Consider the following 15,851-nt stretch of genomic DNA (forward strand, 5'->3'; position numbering starts at 1 on the left):
TAGGTGTAGGGATTAATAAATGCATGCTACCATACATAAAAGAGATAAACAATGATTTATTGTCTAACACAGGGGATTATATTTGGTATCTTGTAATAAAATATAATGGGCTTCCCTGATGGCTCAGATGGTAAAGAATCTGCCTGCAATGTGGGAGACCTGAGTTCGATCCCTGGGTTGGGAAGATCCCCTGGAGGAGGGCATGGCAACCCACTCCAGTATTCATGCCTGGAGAATCCCATGGACAGAGGAGCCTGGTGGGACACAGTCCATGGGATCACGAAGAGTCAGGCACCACTGAGAGACTAACAAACAATAAACTACAATGGAGAAGAACAGACAAACTACAGGTACATACACATATAAATGTATAGCTGAATCATGGTGCTAGACACCTGAAACTAACACAAGATTGTGAATCAATGATACTTCAGTATAAATGAACACGCAAAATTTTAAAAAGAAAAGAACTTGTCACAAGTGAGTGAAGGCTTGCAGATACAAACCCGTCAGCACACCCCACTGACTCCCTGACAAGGAAGCATGGCAGAGCTGGGTGACGCTGCGGTGGGGCCACAGTCCTGGGGCAGGTGGGGTGCTGGAAGGGTACCAGCATCCACAGCGATGCCTGTTGCAGGGCACGGGTTCTAGGGTGTCCGGGCTCAGGAGGTGGGCTGCACGGGCTTAGTTGCTCTGTGGCATGGGGTTGGGGGGGGGGGGGCAGATCTTCCCAGACCAGAGATCGAACTTGTGTCCCCTGCACTGTGCTACGGGGGAAGACCAGGAGGTGATTTTTCCACGTAGAAAGAAGTTGGCCCACCCCAGCTTTTGAGAGGTGCCCTGCATAGGGCAGGGAGCCAGGGGCCCCGAGAGTCTCTGTGGAGTTTTCCAGGACTTAAATGCTCATCTGTCTCCTGCACATGTGTTTCGATCCTTTCTACAGCAGTCCAGTTTTAGTCCTTTGGGAAAAGCTTCCTCAAATATGTGAAATTAGCTCCTTACCACATAGGAAGAATGCACCAGAAAAGACCACTCAGGATTTCCATTTCACAGAAAGCTTTCTGAAAGGCCTGAAATCAGAAACAGGAAGCAGGTGTAATACTGGGCGCCAGGAGCACCGTGGGCCCGGGTACTGCCCACCCAGCATCTCGGGGCCCAGGGAGGCTGAAACCTGTGCTATTTCTCCCTCCGAGACACAACTGCTTGTCTCCTGAAGCCATCATGAGTTCAGGTTTCTGCTAACATTCTGGGGAAAATGCTACAGGAGACGTCCCCTTCCGTCTCCCAGTCACGTGTGGTTTAGCACACCTCAAACTCTCCCTGTGAGGTCTTGGGGTGCAGCTTGATGCAAACAAAGAAGCCAGGAGAATTCTTCCGGTTGTTTTCAGTTAGTCCTCAGGACAGATGAGAGCCGGGCGCCTCTCTGGTGGCTCAGTGGTAAAGGACCCTCCTGCCAATGCAGGAGACACGGGTTTAATCCCTGACCCGGGAAGATCCCACATGCGGTGGGGCAACCAAGCCGTGTGCATCCCAACTACTCAGCCTGTGTTCTAGAAGCCGCGACCGCAACCGCTGAGCCTGCTGAAGCCTGTGTGCCCTGGAGCCCACGCTCCCCAGCAAGGGAAGTCACCACAGTGAGAAGCCCACACACCACAACTGGAGAAAAAGCCCACACAGCAACAAAGGCCCAGGAGAACCAGAAATAAAAGAAATTAATAAATAAAATTATACATTAAAAAAAAAAAACAGATGAGATCAGTCCTACCAGGCTTCATCTGCTCTCATGTCTCAAGGGTGAGCTGCAGGCTGCTTGCTTAATAAATCCTGCCTGCTTGAAAAAACATAAAGACAGGTGAGTGTCTCAGTGATGGGGAAGTCAAGAAGGATCTTTCCAAACTGAGGAGAAGGAACGGCAGTGAACACCCCTCTCAGACCTGGGGTCAGGAGAAAGGGCCTTACGACACTTGTGGCCTCTTCACACAAGACAAGGGAAGCATCCTTCAGTGGCTCTCGAGGGGCAGGAGTGGGGGGAGAAAATCTGCATCATTTTTATGGTGACTCACTTATAAACCTTAGTTAAAAATCTGTTCATAATGCAATACTATCATCAACTCTACCTGAATAAGATACATTTTTCTAAAAAAATCTGTTCAAATTGTGTGAAATGGCCAATAGTTTAGGAAAGCAACCTCAAAGACAAAGTGCTCTCCTGAATATAAAACAGATCATTTCCCTGGTCAGGAAACTAGATCCCACATGCTGCAACTAAGACTTGGTGCATCCCAAATAAATAAATAAACTTAAAAAATAAATAAATAAAATAGATCACAAACATAAATGCAAATACCCTTTTCCCCCATAAATCCAAGATGTAGGTAGACGCTCATAAATCCAGTTACCCTCTTAGTTGAAGGGCTTCGCTGAATGCAGGTGACACAGGTCTGATCCCTGGGCTCAGAAGATCCTCTGGAGAAGGAAAGGGCTACTCACGCCAGTATTCCTGCCTGGAAAATCCCAAGGATGGGGGAGCCTGGTGGGCTACAGTCCATGGGGTTGCAAAGAGTCAGACATGACTGAGCGACAAACTCTTAATTTAAACATTTAAATCATATCTACAGAGTGAGGAGAATTTCTGAAATCCAATGACCAACTCCAGTATTCTCTCCTGGAGAATTCCACGGACGGAGGAGCCTAGTAGGCTGCAGTCCATGGAGTTGAAAAGAGTCAGACATGATTGAGTGACTTTCACTTCACTTCAGTGACCCTTTCATGAATTTTATCATTAAAAGCCTTCCAATGTAATTAGGGGGAAATTAGTTTGAAATATTTTTAAAGGAAGGTTCTTTATCTATCATCCTCTAAAGATTTATTGCCATTCTCTGAAAGTTATTTACAAAAATAGAAAACAAATCAGCATACAGTTATCATCTGGTATATAGGAGGTGTTATTAATATAAAATGAGTATAAGCACCTCTGTCACTAAAGATTCAAAAACCTTAAAGAACCCACCTGTCTTCCCTTCTTCCCAGGGGACATCATTATAGATGATAAGAAAGAACATACAATGATACAACTATGGGTTTTGTTTGTTTACACATGTGGACAGGGGTAATATATGACTGTATAGGGTTTGTCTTTAAAAAATTTTGGTTTCAAATGTAAGCAATTACATATAGCTCAAAAAAATAAAAAACCCTTGTCTTTTTTTTTTTTTTTTTGGTCACTATGTTTTTAACAATTTTTCCACATTATCCTTTCAGGAGAAGGACCTTAGAATTGAAAAGGCATCAAAGAACTATTTCGGTTCAAATGTACTGATATCAGTAGAGGGAAAACCATATGAGGTCATACTGTTCATGTACATGTGCTCAACATACAGCCTTGTCCTGGAATATACTGGACACTCCTTAGGTGTTACTTAAGTGGATGAGTGACTTAAAGATGATGAATTCAATCACCATATAGCAGAAGAAAAAAGAATATTATTCAGTAGACGAAGGAAGACAAGAGAAAACAATTAAAATTAGAGTCTGAAGGTCTAATTTACTTGACATGTTTCTGCTGTGCTAAACTTTTTCTTCTTTGTCTCTGCCTTTAATCTCCTGGTGACCAGTGTCTGCATCATACGAGGGAGGGCTGCATGGACAGGAAAGGGTAAAAGTACTAGCCGCCACTGCAAGTACCTATTTTGATGTTGTTGTTCAGTCACTCAGCCATGTCTGACTCTTTGTGACCCCATGGACTGCAGCACACCAGGCCTTCTTGTCCATCACCAACTCCCAGAGCTTGCTCAAACTCATGTCCATCGAGTCAGTGATGCCACCTAGCCATCTCATCCTCTGTCATCCCCTTCTCCTCCTGCCTGCAATTTTTCCCAGCATCAGAGTCTTTTCCAATGAGTCATTTCTTTACATCAGGTGGCCAAAGTATTGGAATTTCAGCTTCAGGTACCTACTTAGTTTGTTGATATTAATAAAAAAGAAGAAAAAAAATGTCCTTAAAGATCATGAAGACCAGCCCCTAATTTTGCAGATGAGAAAAGTAAGAAATCAAATTATTTGACTAAGGTCATAGGCACAGCCAGCTAAACGTAAGGAGTATCATTTTATTATTTATTGCTTTGAGGGGAGGGGCTACATGATGCTAAATAAACTTATCATAGACCTGCCTGATATCAGCTCTCCACCCCCAAATATTGGATTGAGTTTGTTTGGTTTGGCCAACCCACTGATTGTTTTTACGTTGATTTTGATAAGAATGCTAGGAAAATAATGTTCTTAAAATTTTACTTTGCACAAAAATGACTGGGGGAGTGTCTGTTAGAAATGGATGTTTCTAAAACTCACAGACTTAGAGAATGAACTTATGGTTGCCAGGGGAAGGGACAGTTAGGGAGTTTGGGAAGGTCACGTACACACTGCTATATTTAAAATGGGTAACCAGCAAAGACCTATTGTATAGCACATGGAACTCTGCTCAATGTTATATGGCAGCCTGGATGGCAAGAGGGCTTTGGGGGAGAATGGATACATGTATATGTATGGCTGAGTCCCTTCGCTGTTCACTTGAATACCCCAATGCAAAATGTTTTTGGTATTTTAAAAAAATTTTTAATTAAAAAAAAAAAAAGAAGAAAAGAAATGCATCCTTCTGATGCTGAATTCCTGAGAGTCTAATTCTGCGGATCTGGAGTGAAGCTAAAGAATCTGAGTTTTGACAAACACATCCAGTGACTTGGATGCAAAAAATTACCTTGAGAAACACTGTTCTCAAGAGCCTGAGGTCAGTCAAGACCCACCTCTCAGCAACAGCCTTGGAAAGCCCCTCTGACGGACTTACAGCGCTGCTGAAATGAAGTCTGACATGTGGGAGAAACACGTGTAAATCGTGTTTTGAAGAATACTGCGACGTCATCACTATTAGAGATATATATGCAATTATATACAACTGTATGTTGGCGACAAGGGCTATATTCAAAGTCATTTCTTTTCCTTAACTACTTGACATCTTGTGAATGTCAAGTTCACTTCTCAAGACCAAGTTAAATGCCATGCTCTTAACATAGAAAGACCAAGAGGCGCCGAAAGCTTTAAGGAGCTCCATGAGGAAAGAGGCCAGGCTGGTCCAGTGCTGCTCACAAGTGTACCCCTTGCACCTCTCACTTGCTCTGCACATAGTAGGTATGTGATAAATACATAGTTATAAATCAATCCAACAGAAGGGGAATATGAAATAGTATGAATATTTGGATAATTCTTCTGTATAAGTGATTACTTGTGATAATACAATTGATTAGTCTCTTACTAGAAAAATAATTCATCAAGAGGAAGGGGCTATAATGTATACATATGGCTGATTCACGCTGTTGTACAGCAGAAACACAACATTGTAAAGCAATTATGGGGCTTCCCAGGTGGTTTTGGTGGTGTCTCCCACCAATGCAGGAGACATAAGAAACTGGGGTCCATCCCTGGGTTGGGAAGATCCCCAAAGGAGGGCATGGCGACCACTCCAGTATTCTTGCCTGGAGAATCCCATGGACAGAGGAGCCTGGTGGGCTATGGTCCACAGGGTCGCAAAATGTTAGACACGACTAAAGTGACTTAGCATGCACACAAGTAAAGCAATTATACTCCAATTTAAAAATAAATTTTTAAAAAACTATTCACATGTTAAAAAAAAAAGAAAGAAAAATAACTCATATGTTTAAGAAGGCGTCAACTACAAGTCTGGGAGGAAATGGATGGCAAGAAACCCAAGGCTTGAGGAGAAAATCAGACCTTTCTTCCATGGATCAGTCTCTGTTTCTGATTCCCTAAAGTTTCCATTACTCGAAACCACAAGTTTCTGCAAGGCTCAGTGTATTTTAATTAAACCCCAGCGATGAACACAGACTTTCCAAACTCCGTCCTGGTTTGCACCATCCAGCTTCAAAGCCGGGTTGAAAGAAAACAGTGAGGGCGCCTGATGCTCAGCAAGGCCTTAGAAGTGTGTGTTGCCCTTGCCCAGAAGAGAACCACAGAAGAACGGCGCGGACAATTACCCTGAGTGCATATAATGGCACTTAATGATCATTTCCTTGCTTTCTGGGATTGGCGTTTGGTTCTTTATTCGCCTGGTCTGTGTTCACAGAGTAAAACTCTTGTCTGTGTGACTCAGGCCATGAAAATGCTTGACTTGGCAACCCACGTGGGTATTCCCCACACGGGCCTCAGCCCAGGGCCCGGGGAAGGGAGAAGGCCGGCCCTCGCATCCCTCCCCGATGCCATCTGTGATGTCCCCGCGGCCCCTGCCAGCAGCCACAGTGGAGGGAGGCTGCAAGGGGAGGCTGTGTCCCGAGTTAAACTCTGCTCAGAGAGGCGGGTTCACAAAACCACCCGGGACCCATGGGGAGACTGCCTTCTTTCTCCCTTCTTCCCTTTCCTTTCATGCTTTTCCTTTCTTCTTTTCTTGATCTTTCCCTTCCTCTCCCCCCTCCCGAGCCCTCCTTCTTTCTCTGCAGGTCTCTCTTTTTATTTTTTAAATTTTTACTAGAAAGAAAAAAAATTTTTCTTTTGGCCTCACTGCGCAGCTCGCAGGATCTTAGTTCTCCAACCTAGGATTGAACCAAGAGCCCTCAGCCATGGAAGAGCAGAGTCCTAACAACTGGATTGTCAGGGAAATCCCTCTCTGTGGGTCTCTTGTAAAAAGGAAAAGCTCGAAAATCTCAAAGAAATATTCACATAGCAGGCATTTCTGTGGCCAGCACTGGCCTCTCCCAGGTCCGTCTCTCTCTCCAACTCAGACCTTTGCTTTCCACATCAGAGATACAGGTAGCTCTTATGCAAAAGTAAAAAGAAACCAAGAGGAAAATCCAACAATGAACCGTTAGAGGATAGCCACAACTATGCTTTAATCTGAGCAACGTGGTCTGAAGGTTACCTGCATGGTCTCTGCAGATTAAGTGGGTGTCACCCACAGCACCAGTTAGTATCCTTGGCAACCAACTATCACTCAAAGAGGCTGGAGAGATTATCCTGGTTCAGGACCCTGAACAACCTCATACTTGAAACACATACTATGCAATGACTTGTGGCCTCTGAAAACAATTATGACACACACTGAGTCTGCCAAGTTCACCTTGTAGATGAGGGAAAAAATACATAGTTAAAATATTAAGCAATTCAATTTGCAGGGCAATCAGACCCCAAACGGGATCCGGAAACCAATTTGCAGCCAGCACATATTCATGGCACAGAAAAGAGTGAGTTTCAGCTAACAGGTCTCTAAGGCCACTCATCCCAGTAATGGCATGGTCCCTGAACATGTATCTGCAAACTGGATTGCAGCCACAGGGCCATAAAGATAAAGTTCAGGAAGTGAGTTGGTATCTTCACTTTAGTGCACTGGTTTGAAACTCTCAGGTCAGCATGAGCTGGTGAGTTTTAAAAGGGAACTGGAGATCTGGAAACAGCTCCAGGCTTGCTGCCTTTTCAGAGTTCAAAGCCATTCTTTTCCTGAGTGTTCACTGCCAGCATCCCAGCTCTGCATGCATGAATAGGTGCACTATTCATAGGTGACTTGTGGTAGGCAAATGCCAAGTGCTCAACCCAGGAAAACTGTTATCTGAATGATTTACACACACGTCCTGAACCCCACTGGACACTAAACAGAGGGATGCTTTGGTAATAAATCTTGCATTCATCAACATTAATTTAAGGGAATCTGAGTCGGCAGTCAAGAGTCCGCTTTTCAATAAGCAGCCAACTTTTCTTCTATTAAATTTTTAGGAGACTATATTACCAAGTTCTGGGAAATGCCATTGGCAAGAAGCTGAGCTGGAGTAGGTTTAGGAACTCAGTCGTGTTAAGCTCTCTCCCCCAAACACATCCGGGCCACGAGCACACGACGGATCAGGCAGTCAGATGGTGTCACTGCTTCCAAGGCCTCCGCGGTGGTCTCTGCCCAACCACCGCCCCTGGAAGGAGGACAGAGAAATACCGCAGCGACAGAGGCAGGCTCAGAGGCTGTGCTCAGCGGAGGACGTAAAATGAAGCAGCAGCCTGCAAGAAGCAGCCTCCAGGAGCCCTTGGAGCCTGTAATCCATTCGAGAAGGAAAGATGGCGCCAGTGAACGCGGAAGTAACCCCGCTGAGCCGCAGGGGCCCCTGAACCAGAGGGTGGGACGGAGCTCAGGGAGGGAGGGCCGAACAGGTGGGAGTGAACGGGGAGCGTGGTGACGATGTGCGCTGGAGGCCCCAGACCTGCAGGGGAGGAGGAAGCGCCTTCCAAGGGAGGCGGTGGGAGAACAGCGCCTTGAAGCGGACGGCGTGTTGGGACATGGGGGCCCTGAGGCTCAAGCTGGCAGTGGCCTGGCCCCCTCTGGGCAACCCAGTGCTCCCAGGGGGAGGGGGAGAAGGACCAGTGTTTCACAAAGGCTGATACAGAGGCTGAGCCGGACGGGAAGACGATGCGAAAGCCTGGCGTGGACTGAGCCATCGGAACACTGCAGGCGCTGCCCAGGCCCGCGGTTTTGAACAGGGCGAGTGTACCCCAGGTACACTGCGGTATGCCCTGGGATATGGGGAGGAAATGGCAGAGTTCTTATTCGTACTTGCTTGTTAAACTCTCCTCTTTTTTTGAGTATATTTTATATATTTTAAATGAACATACCAGTTTAATAGAAAATATATATACTACAGACTGCCTTGTGCATCACCCTCATGTTTGTATGTTGAGGTCCTAAGCTCCAATGTGACTTGTAGTTGGAGATGGGGCCTTAAAGAGGTAATAAAGATTAAATAGGGTCATAAGTGTTCACCCTGATTTTGATAGAATAAAGAGACACCAGGGCGCTCTCTCTCTCTCTCTCTCTCTCTCTCTCCCTCTCTCTGTCTGTCTTCCTTTGTCTCTCTCTGCAAACACAGAGAGGCCATGTGAGGACACAGGGATAGTGGTCGTCTACAAGACAGAAGAGTCTCATCAGAAACCAACCCTGATGGCACCTTCCTCTTGGACTTCTGGCCTCCAGAACTGTGAGAAGATAAAATTCTGCTCTTTAAGCCACCCAGTCCAGCACATAATACGGAAACCATCAAAAACTGGAAGAAGGAATTGTACAAACATATCTTGTTAATGCATAGGATCAAAAGAGTCTGGGCGACCATGCTCCGGGTGCTCGGGGCCCAATCAAGAAGGCAGTAAGTGCTAAGAGCTACTTCAGAGGAAAAGTAGGACCGCCGGGAGCCACTGGATATAGAAAACCAGAGGAAGAGAGGAAAGAGCGTGGTCTCTGGGTTTTCCAGTCTGGGAGGGGTAGGCCTGTCTCTATCCCATGGGAGATAAGGGTTATCCTACAGGAGGATCAGAGATGCTTATGGACCACAGGAATGACGGATATCCTCCAAACAGGAAAGAGAAATGGCCAGAGAGGGGAAAGCAAAGTGGGGATCCCAGGGCCACAGAGGTCAGGAGAAAAGAGACTTCGGAGGAGGGCAGGGCAGGTAGCATTACCAGGAAGGTCAAGTGGAATGACCCCCAGAAATACCTTGGGGAATTCCGTGAGGAGGTCATTGAAGACTTTTAAAAAGTGACTTCAGAAGAGGGGAGAGGATGCAAGCTAGACTGTAGGGGGTTAAGAAGGGACAGATGGAGAGGAAATGAAGGCATCAGGTTTTCTTTAGCTTTTAACTATTAAAATGTGTCAAAGGCAGAACCACAGGGGATGGGAGGTAAGCTTTTCCCTTCATCTCCAACCCCAGAGGAACTCCCTGTTACTCGTTAAATGGTGTTAAGTGTTAACTGGAGCTGGAGCGGTGGGCCACGGGCTGGGGGCCGGGGTGGATGGTAAGCAACAGTAAAGATGGTCAGTCTTGTCCCAGAACCTTCCAGACAGCTCTGCCTTTGTGTGTGAGTTTGTGTAGGGGGACAGAACACAAGACAAAGCCAGATGAGATACACCATTCTCAAACTCATATGCTGATTAGAAGTCTAGAAATTTCGTACCTTATTTGATAGTTGAATGTCAGAAGATCTGACATCAACAGCGGGAGGAGGTTGGAGTTCATTCAAGAATCTCAGCCGCCAGCAACAACTGGACAGCCAGGAGACGCCATCGCAGTGGTCTGGCTTTGCCTGGGGTGTAACACTGTTTGCTATCCACTTCACAAGTGTGCAGATAAATTCAGAGTCAGGTGTGAGAACTAAGGAATGCTTACAAAAGTCTTTGGGATCCACAGATGAAAGGGGCTGTTTGAGTGCAGAGCGTTGTCACTAATGATGGTGCACACTTGATGAATCAGATCATCCCAGAGAGTAAACCATGTCCTGTGAATAAACTCACTAACTCTAAAAGCTGCTTTAAACATTTTAGGTGAAAAGCAATAATTTATTGATAACTCTTCAGCAGGCTGTCTTTTCAACTCTAGAATTATTTTACTAGCTCACATCCTGGGACATGTGTGGACCTCATGCAGAATTTCAACATCTGTTTTTATAGAAATAATGACCTGTTTTATAGAATCAACCTCTCAGGGCTGGAGGGATCCAGCCCCTTTTGCTCATTAAAGTACCCACTGTGATATCTACAAAAATAGTGGCCCGCCCATGCTCAATTTCTCCAGCCTGACACTTGTTAGCCCCTATTCTCTCTCCTTCTGGCTAGAGATATTTAAGTCTTTTCTATTAACACCAGCTTTTGCATCTTTGCAAGTCAAGGCTCATTTAAGGCTTCGGCTGTCCTAAATCTCTTCTCACGTTCAGCCTTGCTTATTCATCCTTCTCTTTCTATGTTTTTGTACGTCTTTCAGAAATATGATCTCGCTGGAAAAGCAGTGAATTTTCAGCAATAATGACTTAAAATTCTCTCCCCCCAGCAGGAGAGAGAGAAAAGTCAGACTGTTAAATGGACATGAAGTGGTGAGTGTAGGTACGGAGGTGTGTGTGCAGGGACCATGGGATCCTGGAGAGGCCTGCTGCCCACGATGGGGGTTGGGGTGGGGGTCCTGGAAAGACTGCCCAGAGGGGCTGATCCCTGAGTGTGTCTCGCAATGCAGTCAGGGGAGGAGGGGGCTGGAGATAATGTCAGAGAACAGCCAAGAGCAAAGACACGGACCCAACAGGTCTAGGAGTGAGGAAGGGGCATCGCGAGATGAGGATGGGGGTGGATATCAGGCCACAGAACCTTGGAAGCCAGGAAGGGGGGCTGGGTTTAATCAGATAGGGGGCCGCTCAGAGCAGTGACAGGGTTGAACATACATCTAATTTTAGGTGGAAGGTGGCAAAACGAGATAGGGTGTGGAGACCGAGCCGAAGGTTAACATAATCAGCCAAACAGGAGCAACAAATGGAGAGCAATTGAGTCAGAAAAAGACTGCTTCTGACACCAGCTCCTTTTTTTCTTTATATAAGAACTAATGTGCCACCACCCTGGTGCCCTGTGGACGGTAACTCTGTTCGATTTGAAAACAACAAAGGTAACGGAGTCCTTTCTGACATTTTTGGTGAGGAGTTTAACCTTTCAAGCTGAGTCACTTATTATCTGATTTTCGTTTGCATCAGAGCCTTGGTGGGGGGGCAGAGGGGTACCTGGGAGGTTAGTACTGCGAAGAAACAAAAGAGAAGGTCTGTATTAGGGAGCTGGTGGCACAGAACTGCACTGCTGACCTCTCCAAACTAAGCATTTTACTTCTAGACATCTGAAAAAAATCTTGACTTCCATACCAATGCAGCAAAGGCGTTCCTAACCACCCTGCTAATTTCAGGACAGCCTGCTCGTTGAGAAATAGGGAAGATGGGCAAGTACCAGCTGGTAGCAAAAGAAATTCACTACTGACCTTCTTAAATTTAAACCAGAAGAGGAAAGATTTCATATTCTGCTAGACTTTGAAGCTCCATTATCTTCCAAGTCATTCTGTCCTAGAAGAAAACAGCAAAACGGGCTCATTACATTACTCATATGTGAATGATCAACTCACAACACATTAAATGAAGAGGTTACATTTCATGGACCAAGTGACATACAATTTAGAACAAACTATCACTGTGATGATGCATGCAAAAGCCTCATTTTTGAAGTTCTATCTCTGAAGATAACAGATAATCTGACTTAATTTTGGTGATCAGGTCAGCTAAGCACCATTTGGCATTTCTGAGAGTGGCAAGCAACGATTATCGAGAGAAAAGGTTGCAGGCACTGTATCTAATTTCAGACTCTGCAGCTGAGAAAAGTGAAATGTTATCTCCCTGTTGATTAATATGATCCAGTGAATGTAAAATGGATTTGAAAGCCCATATCTGTAATCACAGGAGAGGGGTCTCCTTTCATAGATGAAGAGATAAGATCCAGAGAGGCTGTCCCACTCACAATCTAGTGGTCAGTAACTGCGGATCAAACCAGAAGTTCTTCCACTGGTGCTCTTTCTGCTATATCAGACTTCATTTAGGCATAATCTTTCTAATATAATAGTTCTTATAAAGACCTCTGAGTTACAAAATACTCTAAATTTCACATTGATTTTACACGTATAGTCTTTTTAAATGTGGAAGTCATTTTCATTATTGCCACAAAATTCTAATAATGAGCTCATCCCACTCTTTACGGAGAAATGAGTCCCACTAGGGTATGGCAAGGGATTCCCAGGTGGCATTAGTGTTAAAGAACCCACCTGCCAATGCAGGAGACATAAGAGATGCGGGTTTGATCCCTGGGTTGGGAAAATCCCCTGAAGGAGGGCATAGCAACTCACTCCAGTATTCTTGCCTGGAGAATTCAATGGACAGAGGAGCCGGGGAGGGTGGGGGGGGGGGGGGCTACAGTCCATAGGGTCACAAAGATCCCTAGTCTGGGAAGATCCCACGTGCAGAGGTGAGAAGCTGGGACACTGCAACAAAGAGTAGCACCCACTGGTCACAACCAGAGAAAGCCCACACACAGCAATGAAGACCCAGCACAGACAAAAATAAACAAAGAAAGTAGAACAGAATAGCACAGAATGGAAAATATCAGAGCGCGTGCAGTCAAGGTAAGGCAACTCACATGGATACATGTCTATATCTCTGTATCAATCATTTATATATATATATCTGTGTGTGCTGGTTTGCAATGGAAAACACATTTTCTTTTGTAGGTGATGGTGAAAAGAAATGTGAAAGCTCTCAAGTTACAGAGCAAAGTGACAAGTGCTCTATTAGAAGGCTATAGAGAATGGTTAAGTGTGAACAAGAGGGAGTGCCTGCCCACAGATTAATTTTCACTTAGTTCCAGAGTTAGCTGGGGACAGTTTTGATTCCTCATGAAAGACACATCTCTTAAGGATGGGATGCTCACATCTAATGCTCAGAGCTAGGAAGAGCTTGAGAAGGGCTGGTGTGACTTTTCCAGGACTAGCGAGGAAAACAGAGTGGGGTCCCCCTCTTGCATAGTCTGGGAAAGAAGATGGCACCCATGAAGACACAAAAGGCCCAGTAACACCAATGGAGCCAGAAGAGCGGATTGAACCTCAAGGAGATGGAACCCAAATCTAGCCTGAATTGCTAGAACTGTGGGAACTGCTCGGAGGTCTCTTAACGCCCACCACCCCACTGTAATCTTCTCAAGAATAGTGCCTCCTTTGGGACGACGGGTTACTGTGACCTTTCTGATCAGGATAAAACAGTGACTCAATTTTCTTTCCTTTTAATGCAATTTCCTTCCGATGTATCCTAGATACCATGCTTATAGATACAGGATTTGTGGCAGTCTACCAGAAGGCCACATGGTATCTGAGTACGGACTCAAGGCAAGAGAAAAACCATCTTCCTGCAGAGGAATCTGAATGACTCATATTGTAGACCTCTCTCATGTGGGTTTAAGTGACTATGCAATAAGACAGCTCAGGATGGCAGTTAAGTTCTCAGTGTCATCCTGGTGACTTGGTTATTACATATTTATTTTTTAAGAAGCAATGCCATGAGATTATGTCAAGATTAATTATCCATTATTTAACTCATATTTTTCACAGTACAGACTTATGTGATGATTTTAAGAATTGGCTACTATACAAAATAAACAGCTCCAGAAATGTATAGAAAAATAATGACTAGATGTTTATAATTTAGGTTTTTTCACTTAACACCTATGTCTTTAATAAGTTCCTCTTCACTACCGGCTGAGGAGAGAACACTAGCATATGATGAAAGCAGAAGAGATAACTTTACGTGGGATTTCTTTATTCTATAAAAACACAGATAGTTCATGACAAAGAGCATCTCATGAACTAAAAGTTATTCTGCAAGTATTTGCCATTTTAGTTATTATTACCAATGCTAGTAAACTATTTTCAGGTAAAAATGCAAAATATTAGTACCCACAAGTAAATGAAGTTATATTTGATGAACCCTGGGAGTATGCATTTTTTCCACACCTTTTTATTTTTCACACCAAAGACTCAGGTTTAACTAACATTTTCCAGAATCAAGATTAATAATAAGGTAGAGAATTTAATAAATAATCATTTTTCACAACAAAAGTGTGGATGGACTATGAGAATAAGGTGCAAAGGAACTGTTGCCATGCCCAGCATTAAATGGTGGCAAAACCAGAACAGAAAGACAGTCCCGTCACACCAGAGCTCTTGAGCTTTAACTTCTAAGCTTGCTCGTGATCTTGGTTTCGGGCTTTTCTTACAGAGCCATAGCTGTTTTTCTATTCTTTGCCTAGAGTAGAGATAATCATATGTGACGCAGGGCTTCCCTGGCGGCTCAACTGGTAAAGAATCCGCCTGCAATATGGGAGACATGGGTTTGATCCCTGAGTTGGGAAGATCCCATGGAGAAGGGAAAGGCTACCCACTCCAGTATCCTGGCCTGGAGAATCCCATGGACAGTCCATGGGGTCGCGAAGAGTCGGACGCGACTGAGCGACATTCACTTTCACTTTGACTATGTGACATAATGATTATATATATAAGGGCATGCATGCATGCTAAGTCGCTTCAGTTGTGTCTGAGTCTTTGAGATCCTCTGGACTGATGCCCTCCAGGTTCCTCTGTCCATGTGATTCTCCAGGCAAAAATATTGGAATGGGTTGCCACGCTGTCCTCCAGGGCATCTTCCTGACCCAGGAATCAAACCTGCTTTTCTTATGTCTCCTGCATTGGCAGGTGGGTTCTTTACCACTCGCACCACCTGGAACCCTGTACATAAGCACACATCACAAGATCAATGGTATCAGAGAATGAAAAGCTCCCCTTGTATATTAGCCAGATAACCTCAACCTTTCAACTGCTAGTATAGATTCAAATGCAACTTTCTGGCTTCTTAGCATTTTAAATTATGTCTGTTTTTAGATTTTACCACATTTCAATTAAAATTAGGTATTACCACTGTGTTTGCAAAAAAAAAAAAAACTCTCAAAATCATAGCTTACACAAGGTAATTGAATGTGTTGCTAGTAGAATTTGGCTTAAATACTTTAAGTCCTACTTAAAGGTCATTCAGTAGATAAATTTTAAGGAGTTAAAGGAAGCATCTGTAGTTTTTAAAAGAATTAAAAGTTACTTTAAATATTTCTAAACAGGCAAGATCAAATTTTTGGATTTAGAAAAGGCAAAGGAACCAGAGTTCAAATTGCCAACATCCACTGGATCATCGAAAAAGCCAGAGAGTTCCAGAAAAACATCTAGTTTTGCCTTATTGACTATACCAAAGCCTTTGACTGCGTGGATCACAACAAACTGGAAAATTCTGAAAGAGATGGGAATACCAGACTACCTGACCTGCCTCCTGAGAAATCTGTATGCACATAAAGAAGCAACAGTTAGAACTGTTGGACATGGGACAACAAACTGGTTCCAAATTGGGAAAGGAGTAAGTCAAGGCTGTATATTGCCACC

The 15,851-nt window shown here is 44.4% G+C and overlaps 1 protein-coding gene across 6 annotated transcripts in view; it reads right to left on the minus strand.

The window, feature by feature from the left end:
* SCAF8 (SR-related CTD associated factor 8) overlaps window positions 1-15,851 on the minus strand; it is a 209,984-nt gene that overhangs the window by 12,870 nt on the left and 181,263 nt on the right. For 2 of the 6 annotated variants that reach the window (XR_011485657.1, XR_002311347.2), the window contains exon 21: window positions 11,814-11,895. The gene's annotated coding sequence lies outside the window, so the exon portion shown is untranslated. Of the gene's footprint in view, window positions 1-1,002; window positions 1,829-2,399; window positions 3,638-11,813; window positions 11,896-15,851 lie in introns of all 6 variants that reach the window. The other 4 variants (XR_011485655.1, XR_011485654.1, XR_011485653.1 and 1 more) reach the window with 4 other exon arrangements.

The sequence above is a fragment of the Odocoileus virginianus genome, chromosome 34, assembly GCF_023699985.2.
Source record: "Odocoileus virginianus isolate 20LAN1187 ecotype Illinois chromosome 34, Ovbor_1.2, whole genome shotgun sequence".
Classification (NCBI taxonomy): domain Eukaryota; kingdom Metazoa; phylum Chordata; class Mammalia; order Artiodactyla; family Cervidae; genus Odocoileus; species Odocoileus virginianus.